This window comes from Pogoniulus pusillus, chromosome 18 (assembly GCF_015220805.1).
Source record: "Pogoniulus pusillus isolate bPogPus1 chromosome 18, bPogPus1.pri, whole genome shotgun sequence".
Lineage (NCBI taxonomy): Eukaryota > Metazoa > Chordata > Aves > Piciformes > Lybiidae > Pogoniulus > Pogoniulus pusillus.
Genome location: NC_087281.1, coordinates 9,939,816 through 9,963,883, shown reverse-complemented (window position 1 = coordinate 9,963,883; position 24,068 = coordinate 9,939,816). Strand labels below are relative to the sequence as shown.

Genomic DNA, 24,068 nt, shown 5'->3' with positions numbered 1-24,068 from the left:
AGGTTTGTTTTTGTATGTGCTTGGGGTCTTCCATTGGTAGCTCTCAGGCCTTCTTGGCATTGAGAGGTTTAGTTCCTGAGATCTGTCAAATTTGTGATGTAACAGTCAACTTTCAGAAAAGTCTGTTTTCCAAGCATTTCTTTAGAGACCCATGGAATCATAGAATCACAGAATCAGCCAGGGTGGAAGAGACCTCCAAGATCATCCAGTCCAACCTAGCACCCAGCACTAGCCAGTCAATGAGACCATGGCACTAAGTGCCTCATCCAGCCCTTTCGTGAACACCTCCAGGGATGGCAACTCCACCACCTCCCTGGGCAGCCCATTCCAATGCCAATCACTCTCTCTGCCAACAACTTCCTCCTAACATCCAGCCTAGACCTCCTCCAGCACAACTTGAGACTGTGTCCCCTTGTTCTGTTGCTGGTTGCCTGGCAGAAGAGACCAACCCCCACCTGGCTACAACCTCCCTTCAGATAGTTGTAGACAGCAGTGAGGTTCCCCCTGGGCCTCCTCCAGGCTGCACACCCCCAGCTCCCTCAGCCTCTCCTCATAGGGTTTGTGTTCCAGGCCCCTCACCAGCTTTGTCACCCTTCTCTGGACACATTCCAGCACCTCAACATCTCTCTTGAATTGAGGAGCACAGAACTGGACACTGGACACAGATAAAATGCAATTTTTGTGCACTGGTAGTTTGTCTGCCTTGTCCTGCTGTCACTCAGATATGCCCACAGCGTTCTCCATGCAACTCCTGACATGCTTTTGTGTTTCTGGTGTCCTTTTGAACAGTTACTGGTGATTATTGCAGTGATACCATATGCTTCCAGTGCAGATGAGGTCTGAGTCACAGAATGTTAATCACAGAAGCACAAAGTGTCAGGAGCTGGAAGGGACCTTGAAAGATCATCCAGTCCAATCCTCCTGCAGAGCAGGATCACCTAAACCAGATCACACAGGAATATCTCCAGAGAGGGAGACTCTACAACCCCACTGGGCAGCCTGTTCCACTGTTCTGTCACCCTCCAAGTGAAAAAAAAAAAACCTCATGTTTAAATGAAACATCCTATGCCTCAACTTCCACCCACTGAATGACCCTAGTGCACCAAAAAACAGAGCACATGGAAACAAGTACTGTGTGTTTGGTGACAGAGGACAGCATCATCATCTTGCCAAAATGTCTTAATTACCAATAAAATATCCATATATGACCAGAGAAGATGGCAATAGCACCAGTAATGCTGGGGGGATTCTTTATAGAAGCAGTGAAGAATGTTTTCAGTTTCTCCCTTTTCTCACGTTTTACTTTCTTCAAAGCTCTTTTTCTGGACCAGGCTGTTTCTGCTAAGCCTTCACTGCTCTGCTGGACAGATGCGAGTTTATTTAGTGTCCTTAAATATTTATTTGGCTCTACAGTTGTTAATGAAGGTTTTGCAATGACTCATAAGAGCTCAGACCATGATTCATTCAATCTTTAACTGAAAATTCTTTCCAGAGCCAGGTCTCCTGGACGGAGAATGCATTGTTCCATGATCTCAGTGAGCTGTATGCCAGGCTTTGAGATCTGATTCAGCATTCAGCAGAATCCTTGAGCCTTTAAACCTAAATGGCTTTCAAAGTGATAAGGTACAATTTAGCTTTTAGTCTTAAAGTAGTTCTTCATGCAGCACTGCTATCATTTTGATGTGTTCCAACTTATTTCTTCCTACAATTTATTCTCCAGCTTTCTGCTTCCTCTTCCTTCTTGACTAGCAATAGCCTTAGTCATAGAATATAATGCTCTCCATGACTCATTCCAGGCAAAATGCCATTTGTCCTAATAGACTTAGAGTATGCTTTCCTCCTATTAATTTACTGGGTTTACTGGGTTTTGTTCAGGTAGTTTTCTGTACTTTAAAATAAATATTCTTTGTTCCTATAATCTTCTAGCTGAGGATCTGTTCAACATCTTTACTGATGATCTGGACAAGGGGATTGAGGCCAGCATCAGTAAGTTTGGAGATGACACCAAGCTAGGAGCAGGTGTTGATCTGTTGGAAGGTAGGAGAGCCCATCTGGATGCATTCCTCTGTGACTTGAGCTAGATTGTATGGTCCTGCTGTGGCAGGGGAGTTGGACTTAATGATCTCTTTGGGTCCTTTCCAACCCCTGACATCCTGTGATCCTGTGATTCTGATCACAGGACCAGGATCTAGCACCTGTACTGAAAAATAACTACATAAACTAAGCTCTTCTCCCAGAACCCAGATAATTGCACCCTCTTGCATATACTTAGCAGACTGAAATGATTCTTCTTGCAGAACTCAAACTGTGTACAAACAGAAAAATCTGGACTGGGAAAAGAGAACAACATCAATAACATGAAACAACTGAGTATCTGAATAAAAATGCTAATGAAGTGTGAAATACTCCTTTACTTTTCCATCCTTTCTTGCTACAAACTTAAAGTAGTCTTCCTGAAAACTATCAGTACTATAAATCTCACAGATAACAGTCTCATACAAACTGCCTCAGGAAAGTATGGACTGCAGAATGGCTACAGATGGTTTTTTTTCCCCTGAATGTTTCAGTAACACAGCAAAGAGTAGATATTACACATTTTGTATTTAAAGTTACAACAATTTGTTTCTAATTCCATAGAGTCTGTTCATAGAGTGATACTGATATTGTGGTGTTTTGGGTGTTCCCTGCCCCCCCACACTTTGGAAATCACCCAGACTAGACTCAGCCAGCTCTGGAAATATGAATGAAGCTTATATTTACAGCTAGCACAAGATACAAGAAGATAGTTGCAGTATATACAGTTATAGACAGAATTAGACAAGGTAAAAGGTAATACAGAAACACAACAACCCTTCCAGAAACCTGAGTCCCCAGGAGGGGCTCCCAACTGCCCCTTCACCTTCCCCTACCCCTCTCAACCTTACCCCAGTCCCAAGGAAGAATGGAGGTTTGGCCAGGGAGTTAGGAAGCAAAGTGGGTTTGTCCAAAATGAAGGGTGAGGTTAAAGAGATGCAGCTCAGCCAGCAGCCCAAGTGAGAGTGGTTATCTGTGTTTTTATTTCTTCTTCCTATACATCTCAGCAAGCCTGTGAGTGAAGTAGACATCACCATTGTTTTCCTTTCACAGCCTGTAATCTAGTTCTTCTTACCAAAACATTCTAGCACAGATATGACTATCAGGTGAACAACTAGGAAATTATCTATTCAGGAGTGCACTAGACATTGCATCTTTTAACCATACAATCGGGGTCCATTGTTGAATTACAAGAAAGGCCAGATGGGATTTGTATATCTAGCAAGACCAACCATTAGAAGCACCTTTTTACAGAGGTTTGACTTCACTATAGGCTGGATGTTAAGAGGAAGTTCTTCACAGAGAGAGTGATTGGCATTGGAATGGGCTGCCCAAGGAGGTGGTGGAGTTGCTATCCCTGGAGGTGTTCAAGAAAGCCTGGGTGAGGCATTTAGTGCCATGGTCTAGATGACTGGCTAGGGCTGGGTGCTAGGTTGGACTGGATGATTTTGGAGGTCTCATCCAACCTGGTTGATTCTATGATTCTATGATATGCTGGAGCTTAAGCCAACCTGCAAGCGTTTGATACTAGGTTAAGACTGAGTGTAGGACTCTGACTACCTGCTTGCCACAGAGCCAGCAGAGGTTTCCTTGGAGCGCTTTGTACCAGTCACTGTCGCAGGAAAGGTTCTGGAGTAGATCTGGACCTGCCCATACTGCCAACATTCCTGCAACAAAACTTCATTTCTGAGTTGCCATCCTTCAGCAGACTCCAGTACTAAATTACCTGTGAGTTCATTTGGATTAATAATGTCTTTCCTCGTGTCCCTTCCTAGGTAATGAAACATTTTAACAGTACCTTTTGAACTAACTCACAGAACTACAGAGAGACCAAACTATGCCATCATTGCCTTTAAACGGAACATTTTACGGGTTTTTAGCTCAGCTTTTCCGTATGTGTGGGCTCTTGGCACCACCTAGTGTTTTAAAGCATAGACCAGCTGTAGACGACTGAGCACAGACCATCACTCCAAAGAGATTTCAGCCATAATAAAAGCTGCTGGTGCTCTGAACCATCACCTAATTAGTTTCACACAATTGTGTTTTTCCAGCTACAAAACCCAAGTATACTAGACCAGAATTATAGAAAAGACTTTCCATGCCTGTGATTTTCAGTCCCATGTCTCTCACATGGTGTTACAGTGGAACTCATAGATCAGCAGTGTCAGAAATGGAAATCTGTGTGTCCACCAGTGGAAACAGTACAGTGTGTTTCCTGGAAATATGCATGGTGTTAGATAAATCTTCAAGCACATCTTCTAGATTAGAGGCAGCTTTGGATCCAACCATAACAGCCACCCTCTGGATCCCAAATTTAGCTTCCTGAGATCTTCAGTTCTTGCATGAAGTTCTCCAAAGCCAGAAAGAAAGTTACACATTTATTTATAGATATGTAAATATACAGACACCTTTTTTATTTATAGATATGTAAAAATACAGACACCTTTTTTATTTATAGATATTTATAGAGCAGCACATGTGGATATGAAAATGGATATGGACATGGATACATGTGCTGCTCTGCAAAAATCTACTAGCACAGCTGTCACAGAATCACAGCAACATCCAGACTGGAAAAGCCCCTCAGGATCACCAAGTCTAACTTATAACCCTACTCTACAAGAGTCACCTTAAACCATACCCCCAAGCACCACATCCAAAAAACTCTTAAACACATCCAAGGTCAGTGACTCCACCACCTCCCTGGGCAGCTCATTCCAGTCCCTGACCACTCTCTCCAAGAAAAACTTTTTCCTAATGTCCAATCTAAACATCCCCAGTCTCAGCTTGAGGCCATTTCCTCTTGTTCTGTCTCCAACTACCTGTGAGAAGAGACAGCTCCAGCCTCTCCACAATGTCCCTTCAGGTAGCTGTAGATAGCAATGAGGTCTGCCCTCAGCCTTCTCTCTTTCACACTAACCATCCCCAACTCCCTCAGTCACTCCTCATATGATTTATTCTCCAGGCCCTTCCCCAGCTCCGTTGCCCTCCTCTGGACCTGCTCCAGCACCTCCACATCTCTCTTGTATTGTGGTGCCCAAAACTGAACACAATACTCGAGGTGTGGCCTCACCAAAGCCCAGTCCAAGGGGACAATCACCTCCCTACTCCTGCTGGCCACAGCATTTTTAATCCAAGCCAGGATGCCATTGGCCTTCTTGGCCACCTGGGCACACTGCTGGCTCATATCCAGCTCCTGTCTATTACAACCCCCAGGTCCCTTCCTGCCAAGCACCTCTCCAGCCACACTGCCCCATGCCTGTAGCACTGCTTGGGGTTGTTGTGACCCAAGTGCAGGACCTGACATTTGGCCTTGTTGAAACTCATCCCATTAATGTTGGCCCATTGGTCTAGCCTATTCAAGTCCCTCTGGAGAGCCTCTCTGCCCTCATTCAAATCAACACTGCCACCTAACTTGGTGTAGTCTGCAAACTTACTGATGATGCACTCTATGCCTGCCTAAGCTTTTCTGTCAACAGTTTGGATTTCATGAGTTTGCTACCAAAACATTTGTTTTAATTAAGATCAGTAAAGCATGTATAGTTTTAGCATAGAATTCTGTGGCTTTTAACAAAGTTGAGACAGTGTAGTCTCTGATTTCTGGTACCTCAGGAACTTTCCAGCTGAGCAAAAAGTTCTGTGTGAGCAATACAGTACTGTTAGCCAAGTCTTAAAGGGAAAAATTGATGTGCTAGCAAACTGTACTTCCTTCTTCATGTTATGAGAAATGTGGTCAGGTAAAAAAAATATTGACATTCCTTTATCAGTTTACGCCAGGTCAAATAGAAGTCATGGAGAGGAGATAGAGTTTTTACTAATAGCTTTGTCATGTTCTTGTGACTCCATGAGTGTGACACAACTGGTGGGTTTTGAGGTATTGGCAGGAATGGCTGGGAAAGACAGCCTGCTATTAGGGCTAGAAGCAGAAGTTTTGTGGAAGACAGAGAACAGAGAGGATATTCAGCATTTGAATGGGGCTCCATGGACTCTCATACATGCACTGCATTTGGCTATGCACAGAACAGATGATGACTACATTCATGGAAAAGCAGTCAGACCAACTAGAGAGCTTCAACCATCATTAAGGTAATGATTGTGATTGCCTTCCCAAAGCTGTCAAAGAATTTGACACCTGGCCCAAGGCTGTCTTGGGCAACAGAAAGAGGCAGCCCCTATGGGAGGTGATTTGTGCCTTGACCCTAAGACATTTCGTTTGGAGTGGTGTGAATCCGTATCTTGGAAAGTAGTTCTTCCTTTCCCAGACTGCAGGGGAGGCGAAAAGGACCTCAGACCAAGCACAAATTTTAGATCAGTTAGGTAGGATGAATCTTTTACTAAGTTGGGGGTAGAAGAAAGACAAGAAGTCACCTGAAGAGAAACACAACACTGGTGGTCTGAATTCCCTTCTCTGTTCTTCATTCAGCACACTGAGGTAAAGGTAATAGACATGTTGTCTTGAGAGCTGTGCCCTCAAAGTACATAAAATGACCTGCATGCACCTGACGTCTCTGTTCCCCACTGCCCTCTGCCTGTGGACTCCATTTAAATCTGTTGCAGCCTGATTTTGTTGTACTAAATGACCTAGTGAATGCAAGGATCTACTCATGAAACCAGTGGCAGGATCAAGCCTTTCTTTGGGGCTGATCACACCCATGGCACTTTGCTTGAGCTATTTGTGCCTGGTGGATACAGGGTCTGAGGCTCCATTTCCTCACAGGCTGTCACAGCCTGACAGTGATCTACCCTCATCTGTCCCTCAGAGTCAGCTTAAGACCCTTACACTGAGCTTCCTGCACTGATAGAATCATAGAACCATACAATCAACCAGGTTGGAAGAGACCTCCAAGAGCATCCAGTCCAACCTAGCACCCAGCCCTAGCCAATCAACTAGACCATGGCACTAAGTGCCTCATCCACGCTTTGCTTGAACACCTCCAGGGATGGTGACTCCACCACCTCCCTGGGCAGCCCATTCCAAAGCCAATCACTCTCTCTGCCAACAACTTCCTCCTAACATCCAGCCTAGACTTCCCCTGGCACAATTTGACACTGTGTCCCCTTGTTCTGTTGCTGGTTGCCTGGCAGAAGAGACCAACCCCCACCTGGCTACAGCCTCCCTTCAGGTAGTTGTAGACAGCAATGAGGTCCCCCCTGAGCCTCCTCTTCTCCAGGCTGAACAACCCCAGCTCCCTCAGCCTCTCCTCATAGGGTTTGTGTTCCAGGCCCCTCACCACCTTCTTTGCCCTTCTCTGGACACCTTCCAGCACCTCAACATCTCTCTTGAATTGAGGAGCCCAGAACTGGACACAGCACTCAAGGTGTGGCCTGACCAGTGCTGAGTACAGGGGCAGAATAACCTCCCTTGTCCTACTGGCCACACTGTTCCTGATCCAGGCCAGGATGCCATTGGCTCTCTTGGCCACCTGGGCACACTGCTGCCTCATCTTCAGCTACTATCTACCAGTACCCCCAGGTCCCTCTCTGCCTGGCTGCTCTCCAGCCACTCTGTCCCCAGCCTGTAGCACTGCTTGGAGTTGTTGTGGCCAAAGTGCAGAACCCTGCCCTTGGCCTTGTTAAATCTCTTCCCATTGCCCTCTGCCCACCCATCCAGCCTGGCAAGGTCTCCGGGGACCTCTCCAGTAAGCCAGGACTGTTGATAAATGATGGAGAGTGGCTTGGCCCAGCTCATCTGCCAGCTCTCTCAGCACCCTAGGATGGATCCCATCTGGTCCCATGGACTTCTGAGGATCCAGGTGGCTCAGTAGGTCCCTTACTACTTCCTCCTGGATCACAGGGAGGCTATACTGGACCCTGACTCCATCTGCCAGCTCAGAAGGCCACTTGTCCTGGAGACAACCTGTCCCACTAACAAAGACTGAGGCAAAGAAGGTGTTAGGTACCTCTGCCTTTTCCTCATCCTTTGTCACTATATTCCCCTCTCTATCTAACAAGGACTGGAGGTTGTCCTTGCCCCTTCTCTTGCCATTCATGTATTTATGGAAACATTTTTTATTCTCCTTACCAGCAGGGGCACCCTAAGCTCCAAATGGGCTTTTGCCTCTCTCATTTTTTTCCTACAAGACCTAGCAACATCCTTGAATTCTTCCTGGGATACCTCTCTTTTTTTCCAAAGGTGATACACCCCTTTTTTACCTTTAATTCCTTTAGCAGCTCCTTGCCCATCCAGTCTGGCTGCCTCCCTCATCAGCTCATCTTCCAGCACAATGGCAGAGCTGCTCCTGCACCTGCAGGAGTTCTTTCTTGAAGTAGGTCCAACCTTCCTGGACCCCTTTGTTTTTAAAGGCTGTTTCCCAAGGAACTTTCTGAGTTAGTTCCTTAAATAGGCTGAAGTCTGCCCTTCAGCAGTCCAGTGTGGAGGTTCTGTTGATGCCCCTCCTGGTTTCACCATACATTGAAAACTCTATAATTGCATGGTCACTGGACCCCAGGCACCCTCCAACCTCCACATCCCCCACCAGCCCCTCTATTTGTGAGCAGCAGGTCAAGCAGGGCTGCACCCTTGGTAGACTCACATAACAGCTGGGATAAGAAGTTGTCCTCCATACACTCTAGGAGCCTTCTAGACTGTCTCTTCCCTGCAGTATTAACGTCCCAGCAGATGTATGGCAGGTTAATGTCACCCACAAGAACAAGGGCAAGAACATCATACATGTTCTTATTTCATCCACCCAGATGACTCAGCTTCAGAAAAATGCAGAAAGGCTTCAAGGTCTTTCCCACAGCTCAGCTGCAGTGGAGCAGGCAAAAGGAACTAAAAGACTGAAGGAGAAAACAGTTAACAGTTTCCAAGCTCTTCCTCTGCAAGGTGATTGCACTAGGATATCCTTATGTCACCCTCCTCCTACTTCCAGTCACATTCAGTTACCCCAGATTAAAAAACTTTGGACCTATGTCTCCCTGTCTTGGTTCCAGTCATTTAAGCAGCCTTGCCTTTTCTTCAAAGGTCAGTCCCTGGCCAGACCAAGGTGTGCTGGATGTTCAGGTCACCATTTCAAAAGCATATTTCTCTTCTGATACCTGAGGTTTTCCTATTTAAAGTGCTATTTTGCCTTCTCTTCTTTTGGGCAAGATGCAACTTTTGGTGCTGTAAAATCATGAGCATGCTTGCAAACAACCGAAGCACTGTGCTGTGACTGATTCTACATGCAAGCAAAACTGTCAGGGGTCATAGGAATCACAGAAACAGTCAGGGTTGGAAGAGATCACAAGGATTATCTAGTTCCAATCCCCCTGCCATGGGCAGGGATACCCTACCCTAGATCAGTCTGGCTAGAGCCCCATCCAGCCTGACCTTAAACACCTCCAGGGATGGGGCCTCAACCAGCTCCGTGGGCAACCCATTCCAGGGTCTCACCACTCTCATGCTGAAGAACTTCCTCCTCATGTCCAGCCTGAACCTACTCATCTCCAGCTTTGCTCCATAATGAAAGTAAAGCAGGGTAGCACTTGGTATCTTTAGGTGCGCAGCTACATGGAGATGACTTGCTGATGGATGGAGGTTTCTCAGTTCTTTAATCCTTGATCTGTCCCATGTTGGGATTATTTTTGTTCGATGAGACACCAGACAAGGCTCCATGCTTGTGTCAGCTTGCTTTACCTTCCCCAGAATTGTCCACTGTTGCTCTGCAGAGGTCTCTGTCACTATTTTAAGTCCCTCTTCCAAAATCTAGTGATTTATCTAGCATATGCTCATCATTCTTTTCCTTAAAGGGGCCCTTTGCTGACAGGAGTTACATAGGCGCAAACATATCCTCAGCAGGATAATGAAAGGGGTTAGTTCTTTACTCCAGCTCTTTTTCCTTGCTATTACCTTAGATTTTCCATCAAGTCTTTTCTTTTGCCTTAATGAAGGCGAGAGTTTGTCTAGTTGCAGTCAGAAGGGATAAGGCCTGGCAATAAGGAGGCAGCATCAGATGATCATACTTCCGACACCTGCTCTGACTTTCAAAGGCAATCTTGTGGCTGTGTGCCACTATGGCCTAGAAGCACTCTAGCACAGGAAAGTTCTACCACTGTAACTCCACCATGGTTCTGTCACACACACAGACTCTTGGGCAGAGGGCAGAGATGTTAGATCTGCAGTGGAAGCAGCCAGAACTGAAAAAGTGCTATTTTGCTTTGCTGCAATACAAGTGGATTTTTCAAGTCCTGATGCACTAAGTGAGTTTTGCTATGTAAGTGATGCTGCTTCTAGAAGTGGTGGAAGAACATGCACCTTCACTCACTTTGATATCAAACGTCATGAAATTCTGTTTGGAATTAATACATTTTATTTATGCTGTCTGCCTGCACTTGCTTTTTCAGAACTACTTGTGCTAGTTTGAAGCAGGCTAGAATGTTTTGGTGAGAAGGATTAGATCACAGGCTGTGAAACAAGGGTGATGTCTACTTCACTCATAGGCTTGCTAAGATGTGTAAGAGCAAGAGTATAAACATAGATTAGGCAGTTTGGGCACTGTCTGAGCTCTGTGCTGCATTTTTTTCTCTCTAACCTCACCCTCTGTCTCTCTGATTAATCCACTTGCTTCCTAACCCCCCTCCATTCTTCCGTGGGGCACAAGGCAATGTCTAGGGTAAGGTAGAGGGGTGGGAGAAGGTGGAAGGGTGGTTGGGAGCCCCTCCCAGGGACTCAGGTTTCTGGGAGGGTTGCTGTGTTTTTCTATTACCTTTTCCCTTGTCTATTTCTGTCTATAACTGTATATACTGTAAATATCTGCTTGTATATTGTGCTAAGCTGTAAATATAATGCTTCATTTCTTAATTTCCAGGCAGCTGAATCTAGTCTGGGTGATTTCCAAAGTGGGGGGAGTGGGTGGGTAACACCCACACCATCACAGGAAGTTACTGATACACTGCCAGAGCCTTTTGGACTGATTGTGTCTGGCTGTGTGGGCCTGCCAGCGAATACCAGGGTGACTGATGTCACCCGTGAGTACCAAGGAGCGTGTCCTAGAGGCTACCTCCCAGCCCTACCAGTTGACTGTAGGAGGCTTCATGAACCTCTTCTGTTTGATTTGGTAATCTACAGTAGACACCCTCAATTCTCACCTGCAAATTTTCAACCAGTTCTCCCCCCCAATAGAACTCAACACATTTCAGTTGCTCTCCCACATAAAGAGCACATAAACCTCTCTGGGCAACCTGTTCTTGTGCCTCACCACACTCACAGTGAAGAATTTCATGCTAGTTATCTGACTTAAAACTACCCTCTTTCAGTTTGAAGCCATTACCCCTCACTCTATCACTACACTCCCTGACAAAGACAATCTTTCATGTAAGCCTCCTGTAAGTATTCACAGGCCACTACAAAGACTCCACAGAGCCCTCTCTTCTCAAGCGGAATGTGCCCAATTCTCTCAGCCTTGTCCTCACAGGTTTGGTGCTTCAGGACCCCTTACCTTCGTGGCCCTCCTCTGGACCCGCTCCAGCAGGCCCTTGTCCTTATGCTAGAGGCGTTCTTATTTCGAAGGCCAAGGAGGGATTGCCTCCCTGGGGCTGTTCCCGGCTGTACTGCGACGAGCACTGCCCTGCAGGACCAGGACCAAGCATGGTTTAACCTCATTCATGTTTATAGATATGTCAGTGCCAGGATGGAGCCAGCCTCTTCTCGGTGGTGCCTAGTGACAGGACAAGAGTGGAATTGGGTGGAAGTTGTGGCATAGGAGGTTGCATGTGAACCTGAGGAAGATTTCTTTTTCCCTGCAAGGGACTGAACAGCCTGTCCAGGGCGGTTGTGGAGCCTCCCTCTCTGGAGATACTGAAGAACCGTCTGGATGCGTTCCAGTGTGATCTGCTCTAGGTGATCCTGCTCTGGCAGGAGGCCTGGACCAGATGATCTTTCGAGGTCACTTCCAGCCCCTGACGTTCTGTGATTCTATAAACCGATGCCCGGGGGCAGGTTCCAAGCCTCAGCTCCGGAAGAAGCGACTCCTGCCGGCCCGCCTCTGGCAGCCACCGCCGCTCCCATTCCGACGCCAAGCATCATGGGTGAATTTCGGCTGCTACGTAGAGCGGGCGGCGGAGAGGCCGGCAGCTGAGCCGCGCTTTGCTCACGAACAGAACGGCACAGAACGGCACAGCACGGCACGGCCGCGCTGAGCCCGGCTGGAGGCCACCCCCACCCCGCCAGCGGCTGCCCCCAGCCTCTGCCGCGCTGCTTCCTCTGCCGGCCTCCCCCACGTGACACGGCCTCCGCTCGCGCCCCTTGCCCGGATCCAACATGGCCGCCGGCGAGACCCCTTCCAAAGTGGGCATCATGCCCGACTTCAAGATGGTCTTCAACGGAGGCTAGCCGGAGACATCCTAGCGGGTCAGTCCCAGCGCTGCGGCCCGGTAGGTTAGATGAAGCTCCGCCTCAGCCGGTCTGCCGTTCCCGTTGGCTCTGCGGAGGGCCAGGTTTGCTCTCATTGGTTAGAAAGGTGTCGCTCCCGCTCTCCTTGCTCTAGGGCTCGGGGAACTATTTTCCATTAGGCGGAGGGGGGCTGGGGAGGGGGATTCTTCCACTCGCTCCGTCCGCGCCGAGCGGCAGGCGGCGGGCCTGGGCGAGTTGTCGGAGGATGCTGCGGCCGGTGGAGCCGCCGGGACGGCGCTGAGGCGTCGGTCTCCCCGCCGCGGTGCAGCGGTAGGTGCCTCCCGGTCGGGGCTCGGATTCGGTGAACGGGACCTGCGCCGCTCGCCCCCCGGCGGCGAGAGGCGGCCGCTCCCCGTCGCGGCCCCTGCTCCGTTGCTGTCCGCCGAGGCCGCTGCTCCGTGAGGGAGGCAGGGAGCTGCCGCCGTCTCCCGGTCGCCGGCACCCCGCGCCTGAGAGAACCTGGGGCCGGGGCCGGGTGAACGGAAAAGGGTGGGCTCGGCCGGTGCGCGGCGAGGTGCCCGCAGAAGAGAAGGCCGCCTCAGGGCAGAGAGGGCACTCAGTTGTTAGGGGCAGCCCGGCTAGGTCCTGCGTGCACTTCTGGAGGAAGCGGGGACAGCCGAGACTGGCGTTTGCAGCGAAGCCTGACGGCCCGGGGACCCTCTCCAGCCTGAATCTGCTGGCGGCACCCTCAGGCCGACGGTCAGGGCTGCCCCGTTTCGGGCAGCTGGCGGGACGGCAGCGCCAGTCTGGGACTCCGCTTAGCCTTCCAGAGTCATCTGGGAGCTGGTGTAGAACCAGAGGGGATTAATTGGCGGTCTCCTGAAGTTGTCTTTGTACGCGTGTTTGTCCATGTGGAAATCACCTGTGCAGAATTGCTGTTAGAAAGTCCTCAGGGCACATAATCACTTCTGTGGAGTTAAACATCAGGCAGTACTCATAAAGCTTTTGAAAGTCATCTTTATATGCATCTAACTCAAAATTATGAATGGTGTCTTGGAATCGTAGAGGCAGCAAATCGTGTTACTTCTGCTGTTATTAACGTTAATTCAGTGTTACACTGAGTCACAATAACTGGATTCTGTGTAACACATATTTCTGATACGTTTGTTCCATCAGATTTGTGTATCACCTCTTCATATATTGTGCTGAACGCAGCATGTGCAGTAGTTCTGCTTCCATTCTCTGAAGACTTGCAGAATACCTGGTTTGTTTTTGACTTTCTGTCCCCTTGCCTTGCTAACTCTCTAGAGCTTGGCGAAGTTTTCTGCAGTGTTTTTATGACTGTGAGCTATCCGTTTTAGGCTAATCGTCCTATGGGGTACCATATCCCATCGTGTGAGGTGTGATCCCTTACTATGCCACACAAATGTGGTGCTTTTCCATTGAAGCTAATTCCCCTTTGGGTTGTGAGTTTGGTAAAGGTGTGGCTTTTCTCACATAAATTGCAACAACTTAAGGAGGGCAAGAAGGTATTTTGGGTACAGATATGGCCCAAGTGAACTATTTGCATAAATAAATGGGAAGTGCTGCTAAACCTCACCTTTCTATAACATTTATTTTAAAAGAAATGTGTTCTGTTGCTTTGCACAAAAGTTTACTGGATATAGCTTTAAATTGTTCTGCTTCTTTTGGACGACAAGTCAACTAAGTATGTGCCTTGGATATCAGGATGAGAGCAGAAGTTTCGAGAGTTTTGCCCTGGCTTTAAAACATTGTGCAGAAGACTAAATTGCTTTTTCATGGCTAGCTAAAGCTTTGAATACGTATTGAGTGTTCTGTTTTCTTGAGGTTTTACTTTACAATGATACCTTCTGTCTAGCTATTTTTAAGCTTAAAATTCCCTGAGAGATGAGTGTTCTGAGACACTTTGTTGTCTTTTTTTTTTTCTTCCCCCCCCTTCCTTTTGAGCAAATGGCAAAAAAGACACTAGGTTTTAAGCTCGTTGTCATTTAAAATACAGCTTTAGAGTGATTTAACTTTGGTAACTTTGTTACTGTCCTGTGAGTTAGGATGTAGTACTTGAAGGACTTGCTGGACCCTGTAGTGTGAACTTGACAGAATCAGTGTCTTAATGTGCCTTTCTAGAAGTGCTTTAATTTTTGTTATCAGATTATACTGCAAGAGTGTAATTCCTAATTTCCTTTCATGTAAATGTGGCTGAGTTCAGTTTAGGGATATTGCTCCAAGAAACATTACTCTTACAAGAGAGACCTCTTTAGTCCTATTTCATCCCACAAAGTGTTAAGTAGAGAATGTAGTTCATCTGCACCAGAAATTTTGACTCTGAATTACTGAGGATGGCATGGCTTTTCAGGAGGGAGAATTGGTGCTGTGTCACCATGTGTTGACCATGGAGTAAGTACATCATAGCCCATAAGTGCCTTCCACCTTACTTGGATCTCAAAACTATTCTTCTGAGTTCAAAACTCGTGTGCCGCTGTGCACACAGATGACATTAGGGCAGTTCTGCATTAAATTGTGTTACATATGTAGAAATATTGATGTGGCTTGCACACTTCAAGTAGGTTTATGGCATTGTTAAAGGCTTACTGCTGAAGATGTCATGCAGCCTTCAGCCTGAACGTAATGCCTGCTACTCTGGATATCCCGAGTTGATGAGATTGCAATATGTGATATTGAAAGAAGGCAAGTTTCCAGTTTAACCTCCTATTAAATACAGTTGTCAATCTGTAAACCAAGATGTGCAAGTGGACCTGGCATCAAGCAATCACCATAGCAATAGGGTCTTTGCCAAAACATTTAATTCTGTCTTTTTGTGGGTTTTGCACATTAATAACTATGGTAAACTGAATTAGCTATACATTTAATGTGCCTTCTTTGTCACTTCCAAAGCAAACTACATAAAAGAGAAAACCATTTTGAGACTCGATGGACTGAACTGCTGCAATTTGTTCTGATTTTCCATTGGTCTAAATGTTTCATCTACTCTGATTTTAGAATTGCATTAGCATTACAACCAATTAGTGAATTCAGACAGCTGGGTAGCATACAATAGCTTATTGTGACTTCGTATGTATGAGAGCATTGGAAAAATGGCTAGGAAAGCCCTTGGAGGAATATCTAGAACATTTCTTCTGTTGCTCTTTTAATGGTGGTAGGTACATCTAAGAAAGAGCAGATTAAAGGGATTAGAAATCAACTGTATTCTATTAGAAAGGTTGTGGGTTTTTTTTAATCTTTGAAACGTGAAACCTGTCACTCTGTGTCATGGCCCTAGAGAAATGACCGTTGATTGAGTTCATTGTGGCAATTCATGTGTTTCCCTGACAGAAATAACCTTAGATGGCATATTGTGCATTTTTTTCTGGGCTTATTCACTATGTTTAAAATTAAGAGATGTATTTTAGTCTAATCAAAGGACAGTGATGATGGCTTTTAATAGTTGTAAACCACCTTATGTGTTAATCACCTATTTATAGTTGCTTAGTTTTTGGTAGATCCTTCATGAGGTTCAGATGATTCCATGTAACTTTCACATGGTAGGTTTATCTGCTTTAATGATTTGAAGGGGTGATGTTTAATTTACCGCTACAAACAGTGGAAACAATGTAAAATCTAAACAGGATGCCACTGTGTTCAATAAAATGTACATTTCTGACTTTACAGAATGGAAGAAAGAAATTTTGATTTAAAAGCTTCACCGTAAGGTCTTAAAGTATTCCAAAATACTGAAACAGGCTGGCTGGTTAAGTAATTTATCAGTAGCTGTCTATTTTAGATTGATTTCCTTGCCTCTTGTTTCTCCAAAAGCTATGCATGGTAGTTTCCTCAACCTTAAGGGAAAATTAGCACTTCATATTATGTTGTGGTATTTATGCCTGGAGGCTTCATTAAGACCACAAGGCTTGGTTATGTTGAGCAATCTGTAGTGTGTCTCCTTCATCTGATCTTGGCCTGCACTGTATTGAGATGCCTGATGTCTTCTAAAGATAATCTACTTAGTTTAAAAAAATGCATTTTGATTTATGGCTCTTGGGGTCAGAAGGACCATCACCTTTTCTGGTACTGTTAATGTATGCATTAGCTTGAAACAAATGTGCAATTACTCCATTAAATAAGTGCCCTGAAACAATATGCATTTGTGTGGTTTGGTTGTTGGGCAGCTTATTTTAATCTTTGAGCTATATCTGGTTAAAATATTGTATTTAAAGTTAAGTAAATGTATGCTATACCTTCTGGAGCCCTTACACTTTGTCAGCTCTATAAATTAACTCTGACACACTGAATATTTTTCACCAGCTAACATAGCTGTTAGTTAAATAAAGGATAGAAGCCCACATGCATACAGCTGGACATCTCCGTTAAATTTTCCAACAAAAAAGAAATTTTGATTGCTTTTTAAAGCTTCATGAATACACTAATTGGTGAATCATCTAATGTGCAGTTTAGTTTCAGGAAATATGAAATGGCTCACTAACTTCATGGTTACACGATTATGCAGACCTTCTGAAAATCTCAGTGAGAAAATGTGTGCAGTGGTGGTGGTTGATATTTTTGGCTGCCAGAGAGGTTGGCTAAAACTCAGTGTAGTTATGCATAGTCTGCGTTAGTGTATGTGGTAGAAACTCATTTGAAGAATTATCTGGAAGGAAGAAGGAATATTTTTACAGGTTTACCTGCTCTTGGGACCTTATCCAGACTTTAAAGAAATTTGCAGTCAGGAACTTTTGGATCTGTAACTGCTCCTGAATTCCTGGATAACTAGTAGTTATTTTTCACTCTGTGCTTTTACTTAGCCGTGGTTGTTGAATTCTTGAGCCTTAATGCTGGACAGCTGCAAAGCATTTAAAGCCTGTCTTTGAAAGGTTGGGATAAGATGGAGGGGAAGATGGAGGCTGCCTGGATGATGAATACTTCTTGAGGACTCTGAAGTATTTTCTTTACGTAGCCATATACGGCGTGTTCCTAGCTAGCTGCATAGTACTTGTTCTGCTAGCTAGCTGCATAGTATGTTCTATGGCTGGAGTATTTAAACCAGTACTGCTTTTTAATGAAAGTTTGGATCTCTACAGTAGTGAAATCCAATTGGTTGGGAGGTTGCACTGTTGGGTTTTTTTTCTCAGTATTGAAAAGCAATGCATAAGGTCTTTTTGTAAACTCAAGGTTTTTATAATATTCTTGTTGTTGAAGATACCTGGAATGTGTTAACATATTTTTGTATTGCAGTACTTGTGGCAAGCATCCATTTCTTATACCATATATTTACAGAGGTGAAATTTGAAAGCTTGTTTAAAAATCTAAGTATAGTAGAAGCAGTCACAAAGAATTCTTTTGCAGTACCAATTCTGGTAACGTTTTTGTTCCTCCTCAGCAGAATTAATTCTGATAGTAGTTCAACAGTCAGCCTAGCTCCCAGATGAAATCATTTGGGTCTCATTGCTCAAGGCCCAAATGTCAATCACAGAATTAAGAATTGTAATTCTGAGGTAAAATGGTCTGGCACATAGCACCTTTTGTGTATTTCCATTAGGCTAGCAGAGACTCTCGGGCTGCAACTGAATGAATTGGGGCTTGATCAAGACTCATAAAAACTGATTGAGAGATTCTTCTAGAATATTTGGCCATTAATAGTGAAAAGTTAGGTTGTAGGGATTGCTTATGCCAGTTGACTTCAATTTTCTTCATAAAACTTGGCTAGCTAAGAATGAATATGTTTAATAGGGCACAATTGACAAGTACCCTGTTTCTTGAAAAGAACATAAACTCCAGATTTCCATCTCCAAGATGTCTCTCACTTATGATATCCTGGATTCCGTCTGCTAGCATGCATCTGCATTTATACACTCTGCCTCTGTACCTTAGGTTTTTGCTTTTGCAGTGAGGGTTGTGCTGCTAGCAGTCTGTTGTGTGTTTCTTGGTTGGTTTGGGTTTTTTTTTCCTGACCAATTTGCTTATGGAAAAAGTACCCACTGCTAAACTTAGATTTTGAAGAGCTTTGCATTTGGCCCCTGTGAAGAAAGAAATATTTTAATCATTCCACTAGTGCAATAAGATTTCTCATATTCTTTTGAAGTAGCATATTGATAAATTGAATTAATTTTGGAGTGCAAATTGTCTTTAATCTTCATTTGACTGGACTCTTTGTTGCAGATTTGGTTAAAGGCTTATACTGCCTAGTCGAAGCTTAGTTTTCATAGGGTTTTGTATTTTCACATTTCTCTTGGGAAATGGTGGATTACATACTTTAAAAAAACATGTTAAATCTCACTTGAAAATTGAATCTCATTGAATATACAAATAGCATTTTAAAATTGGTTTGTAGCTTTATTGTTTTAGATATTCTGGATGAGTGCTGGAAACCTGCAATTTTATCAAAACACTTTTTTAAAAAAATTCACTCAGTAAGTAAAAGTTTCTACTCACATGGAAGACACACTTGTGTGTTGCTGTATTTTGAACTTGGTAGATCTCATTTTTTATTCATTGGTCTTACTCATGGTTTGGAAGAGGAATATAAACATATTTTTAAACTGCTTAGCAGTCGTGTTGGGAAATTACTTAAAATTGAGAGGTCTGGCTAAGAGGTTGTATTACCCAAAAGAACATTCATCTAGAAGCTAGCAGTCTGCAATTGTTTCCAGCTCCCCACTTGTGATCTAGGCTAATACCAGGTGGGTGTAGTACTACTATGGGCTCCACCAAAAGCTCTATCTCCATATTGTCGTGTTGCTACTTGAGAACTCCTTTGAATTGTGGCTGTTTAGTAAGGGCTTTAAGGAGTCTATTTCTCTCAGTGGTGGATAGCTGGCTTTAACAGTGGAATTGTTTTTCCTTGCCCCTTTTTTTTTTCCCTGAAATGGCATGCCTTTTACCACTTGGCAGAGAAGCAGGAGTGATGGTGGTAATGTTCTCTCCCTGTGTTTATAGTTAATAAAGCTTCTGTCTGACCTGTCCTAAATTGTACTGGCATTATTATACAGTTGGAGTCTCCAGTTTTTCTGACAGAGTTTCACATTTTTTATTCAGCCAGTTTTAATCCACTATGTTCTCCTCTCTCTTCTGAATTGGTTGGTAGCTTGTCGAGGGAGACCAATGAATATCACCATTGGCACAGGAGTGGTCTGAGCTGTGTGATGGAGTGAGGTGAAGCAGAAGGCTGGTGGTATTGTGTTGTCCCCTGACATTGTAGTGACCTACTCTGAAGTCTGTCTCATTTGGCCATACTCTTAATGTGAGAAAAATCTCTTAAATCCACTGAGCATGAGTGATGTTAACTACCCCCCTACTCTTTTGAAATCACCCAGACTAGACTCAGCTGTCTGGAAATTAAGAAATTAAGCTTTATATTTACAGCTTAGCACAATATACAAGCAGATATTTACAACATATACAGCTATATACAGAAATATACAAGTTAGAGGTAATATAGAAACACAACATCTCTCCCAGAAACTAGAGTCCCCAGGAGGAACTCCCAACCACTCTTCCACCTCCTTTCCACCCCTCTACCTTATCCCAAAGTTTGCCCTATGTGCAAGGTGAGTTTGGAGGATCAGTGGTGGGGTTAGAAAGCAGAAGCATTAGTTACACAGCAAGCACCAGCTGCAACAGAGACACTGTAACTGTGTTATCTATGTTTATGTTCTTGTTTTTATACACCTCAGCAAGCTTATAAGTGAAATAGACATCACCACTGTTTTCTTTTCACAGTCTATAATCCTTCTCACCAAAATATTCCAGCTAGCCTCAAACTAGCACAGCAGTTTCTACTGCCAAGCTCTTGTTAGGTATTTGTGCAAATTCTCAACAACAGTTTAACCCATTTGAACATTTGACTTTGGCAGCAAATGTGATCTGCTTTTATTTTTGCTTTACTTTTGTTTATTAATAGAAAGTCAAGGCCTTTAATACAGAGTGTTGTAATGCTGAGTAGATTTGGGTATAAATAAGATTTAAAATTTCAGTATCACACCAGCTTTATCTTGAAAAGTATGTGGTTTATCTACTGAAACAAGTTCCTTGTAACTGTTGTTCTTAAGGTCTGGACACCTTATTTGGCAACAGGACCTCTGTTTTTTATGAGATGAATGACAAATTACATATAATAATTTGCATTAAGATTTTGAGATTAAAACTTTTGTTAGTATAATCTTGGAGAATGCAAAGAATCACCTCTGCCAAGTTCTAGCTCTGAGAGAGGATATCAGGGATGTGTGAATAAATGTTTACTTGGGTTTGTATTCTTTGAGGAGCAGGTATTGGCCAGACAGTGTGTGTGTGTGTGGTTTGTTTGGTTTTTGGTTTTGTTTTGTGTTTTTTAGTTTGGTGTAGCCTTTAGTGGTTTCAGCTGTTCTTGTGGTACATTCCATTATTCTGTTTCAGGGGTACCTGTTACTATTTGTTGACATTATTGACTTACAGCCTGATTTGACATTTAAAACTTATGTCCTATCTTGGATTATGACATTGATAGTTGATTTCTTTTTATGAGTTAGTTATCTTTAGAACAGAATGGTTGAAATGGACTTCTGGGCAAAACCTACATTTGTTCTGGAAACTTACTATCTTGTGCAGTGATAAAACTGTAGAGATACTGAGTTTTAAAAAATTATATTAAAAAAAAATCTGTTCAATTTGAGGATGAACTTTTTTTATCTTTATATTATAAAGATAATTTAGCAGTTACTACTCCAATATGATCATTTCAAAATGACTTTTTATGGTCTGCTGTGGTGCTTTCATGTCTCAATTGAAATGTGTTCAAGTTCAGTAGATTGTTATAGAGGTATTTTTATTCTCCACTGAGTTATGGGGAATTTCTTTGAATAAATGAAAGGACTCTTTTGCATTGACCTGGTGATCTGCTCTCTCCATTTACTGGAAATAAAAAGAGAAAATCTGGGAATTTGTTGGAAGTTTTAATTTTTCTAATGCTGAAATAGTTGCGCTGTAAGAAGTGAGAGAGCTGCTTTGCTTCAAGAGTCTGGGTTGACCAGTGTCAGTTCTCATGTGCTGCTGATGTGGTTTCACTTTCCTAAATTCCTTGATCTGAAGTATCTGTTAGTGGATTAAGTATTTTTGTTGGTAGAACTGTTAGTCCCTACCTGCATACAAGATGGTTTTGTTCTTTCAGACTCCTTTGGGAGTGAAGCATCTGTTAAAAGTTTTTTCAGTTTTTATCAGAAGGAATGTGACCAAAATTCATGTTGAGTAATTACACACATCCATAGCTCAGAGTTGCTTGTGTAGATGACCACTGCATGAAACATGTTTTCTGTGTGCTTATTTTTTTCCTCAACTTTTAGGTGAATATCCAAAGTTGAGGCCTTAAGGTCTAGATGGATATATATGTAAATGGTGTCTGAAAAAGTGCTGGTCATTTTGCTTGTTAGATTAAAGCTTGGAATTGGAGTTTTTGGAAAAGCATTTTGTAGACCATAGAAATGTATATAATCCAGGAAAAACTTATTATTGATTAAACTTTAATTTCCAGGACTAGGTCTAGAATCCAGCTTCTAAGGGCCAGTTTCGAAGTGGAACTAGTTTTATTAACAATTTTAAGAACAGAAAAAATTAGCATATCATCAGTTGACCTTTTGAGGCTATTTATACTTAACTAATATTTGGAAGTCCATGTTGGTAGTTAGCTCCAGAGCCCTGTTTTTAGCAATACAGGTGGTTTATTTGGGTAGAAAATACTCTCCCTGGTCATCATAGATGACAGTAGATAAGCTAAAGATTTGCAGTTATGCCTATTTTGTAAATGATTCTTAAGATACAAATGACTTTGGTCTTAGTCCTGTAAGTTGTTGCTTATAGGTTCAAACCCAATCATGTTATGAAATAATACTTTGTTTCAGTTCTGCAGATAATTTTGACTGTGTAGCAGTAGAAACAGACAGCAAAATATCTACATAACCCATTAATTTTGCAATATTTTTCAAGCTTTAGACAAATATGGAAGATTAACTTTGTGCTGTGATAAACCAGTCATCTCAATACTAATGAAGTTAACATGGCATTACTGACAGTGTGTTGAGGAACATGCCATCCTAGTACTTGCTTTAAAACAGTAATAAGAGAAAGGAATCTCCATTTGCTGGTTTCATTGTCAGAGGCATGTAAAGTTTCACATCACATTTTTAAAGGGACACCTGCAATTGTGTGTTATGATTTCCTCAAAAATACAGGGGCACTAGGATTTATTTTTCCCCTTATCTCTGAGAGCAGTGAGTAAAGCAAACCTCAAAAGTGGGGGGGGGGAAGAAAATGTTGTTATGTAAGGAAGGATCTGGTTTACAATTTGTTCGTTATTATAAAATTCAATAAAAATATATTCCTCCTTTTAACTATTAATTCTTTCTTTGACAAAAGTTTGATTCAGCAAAGCATGGAAGTAAATATTTTTGCCCTTTTCTTATGTAGGGCAAATCTAGGAAGAGGCCAGTTGTGTGCAGAATCCATTCTCTCTTTTTTTTCTTATAAACTCACTGAGTTCTCACATACTGGACTTGGATTCTTTTGTTACTCAAAGACTTGCTTTTATTTTGTACCATGAATTTATAGCTCTAATGCCAGAAAATCTACTTTACAATTTAATTTTGGCTGACTTGAAGAGGGTCAGTAATTACAGTTACTGTTTCCAGCAAGTTGATTTTTTCCAGCAGTCTTTCTATGAAGAATGTAACTGTGGATTAATTGAACATAAAAATGATTCTAAGCCCTTTTTCTGCCAAAGGTAAACATAGGAGTAGATTCTAGTAAGGTTTTCAAAACTGTAATTTGTAGATCTCTTGTGAGTTGTTGCTCAAGGAAGTGTAAGATTGATTTGATTTAATGAGAAAGCTATTGGGGTACACTTACTTGCAAGATAGATAGCAATTCTGTGTAGGCTTTTAAATTTTCACTCTTAGATACAAGTCAGTGTCAAGGCATTTTTAAAATCTACTGCCTCCAAGCTTTCTGCCAGCAGTGAGGTTGTCATCTCAGAAGTATGGTCCCCTGTCTTTTTTCAAGTTACTTGGAATTCAGAGAGAACAGTAAGTTACCAGTTGTTGATTTAAGAATATGCTGACATCATGGATGACATAACCTAATGGAATTTCTTTTCTGCCTTGTTCATGTGCATTTATTTAGTGCCCTGGAAGGGCTGAGGAGACAACAGTGGTGCTCTGTGGCAGCGAGATGATGTGTTTTAGTCAGTGAGTAGTGTGGGATAGTGTTCAGCTGATGCCTCTCTTCTGAAAGATTCTAGTTCTGCAGTTTCATTAATCACTAAGTTTTCCTAATGCTCAGTATGCACTTTTATAAAAACACCATACTGCTGGTATAAGGAATGATCTAGAGGGAAACGCTTTGCAAGCTTAGCTGAATTTATTGGCATGGAAAGAAAAGCAGTCTTGATCTTAGCTGTCATTACTGTGCCTTCAGGAATCCTCATGATTTGCATACAGCAGAAGTTGTGGCAGTGCTACAAATATAACTATGCTGGCAAGAAAATAGTAGTCTTTGATTTTTGGGACAGTGATGGAAGCCAAATCAGTAAAAGAATGTTAATGTACAAAGATACTTCTCTTGCAAAATCTTAGGAGCTAGGCCTACTGATACAGCACCATTTGCAAATCTCTTAAGTATCCAGTGCTTCCAATTCCTGTTTCCTACT

At 43.2% G+C, this 24,068-nt stretch overlaps 2 protein-coding genes across 4 annotated transcripts in view; one reads left to right on the top strand and one right to left on the bottom strand.

The window, feature by feature from the left end:
• The window catches only part of PIGF (phosphatidylinositol glycan anchor biosynthesis class F), a 43,954-nt gene extending 32,177 nt beyond the window's left edge, over positions 1-11,777 (bottom strand). Inside the window, exon 1 of the mRNA XM_064158370.1 lies at positions 11,493-11,777. The gene's annotated coding sequence lies outside the window, so the exon portion shown is untranslated. The remainder of the gene's footprint in view (positions 1-11,492) is intronic.
• A 388-nt stretch (positions 11,778-12,165) lies between these two features.
• SOCS5 (suppressor of cytokine signaling 5) overlaps positions 12,166-24,068 on the top strand; it is a 37,178-nt gene continuing 25,275 nt past the window's right edge. Inside the window, exon 1 of one of the 3 annotated variants that reach the window (XM_064158364.1) lies at positions 12,166-12,403. The gene's annotated coding sequence lies outside the window, so the exon portion shown is untranslated. Of the gene's footprint in view, positions 12,427-12,572; positions 12,716-24,068 lie in introns of those variants that run through there. The other 2 variants (XM_064158362.1, XM_064158363.1) reach the window with 2 other exon arrangements.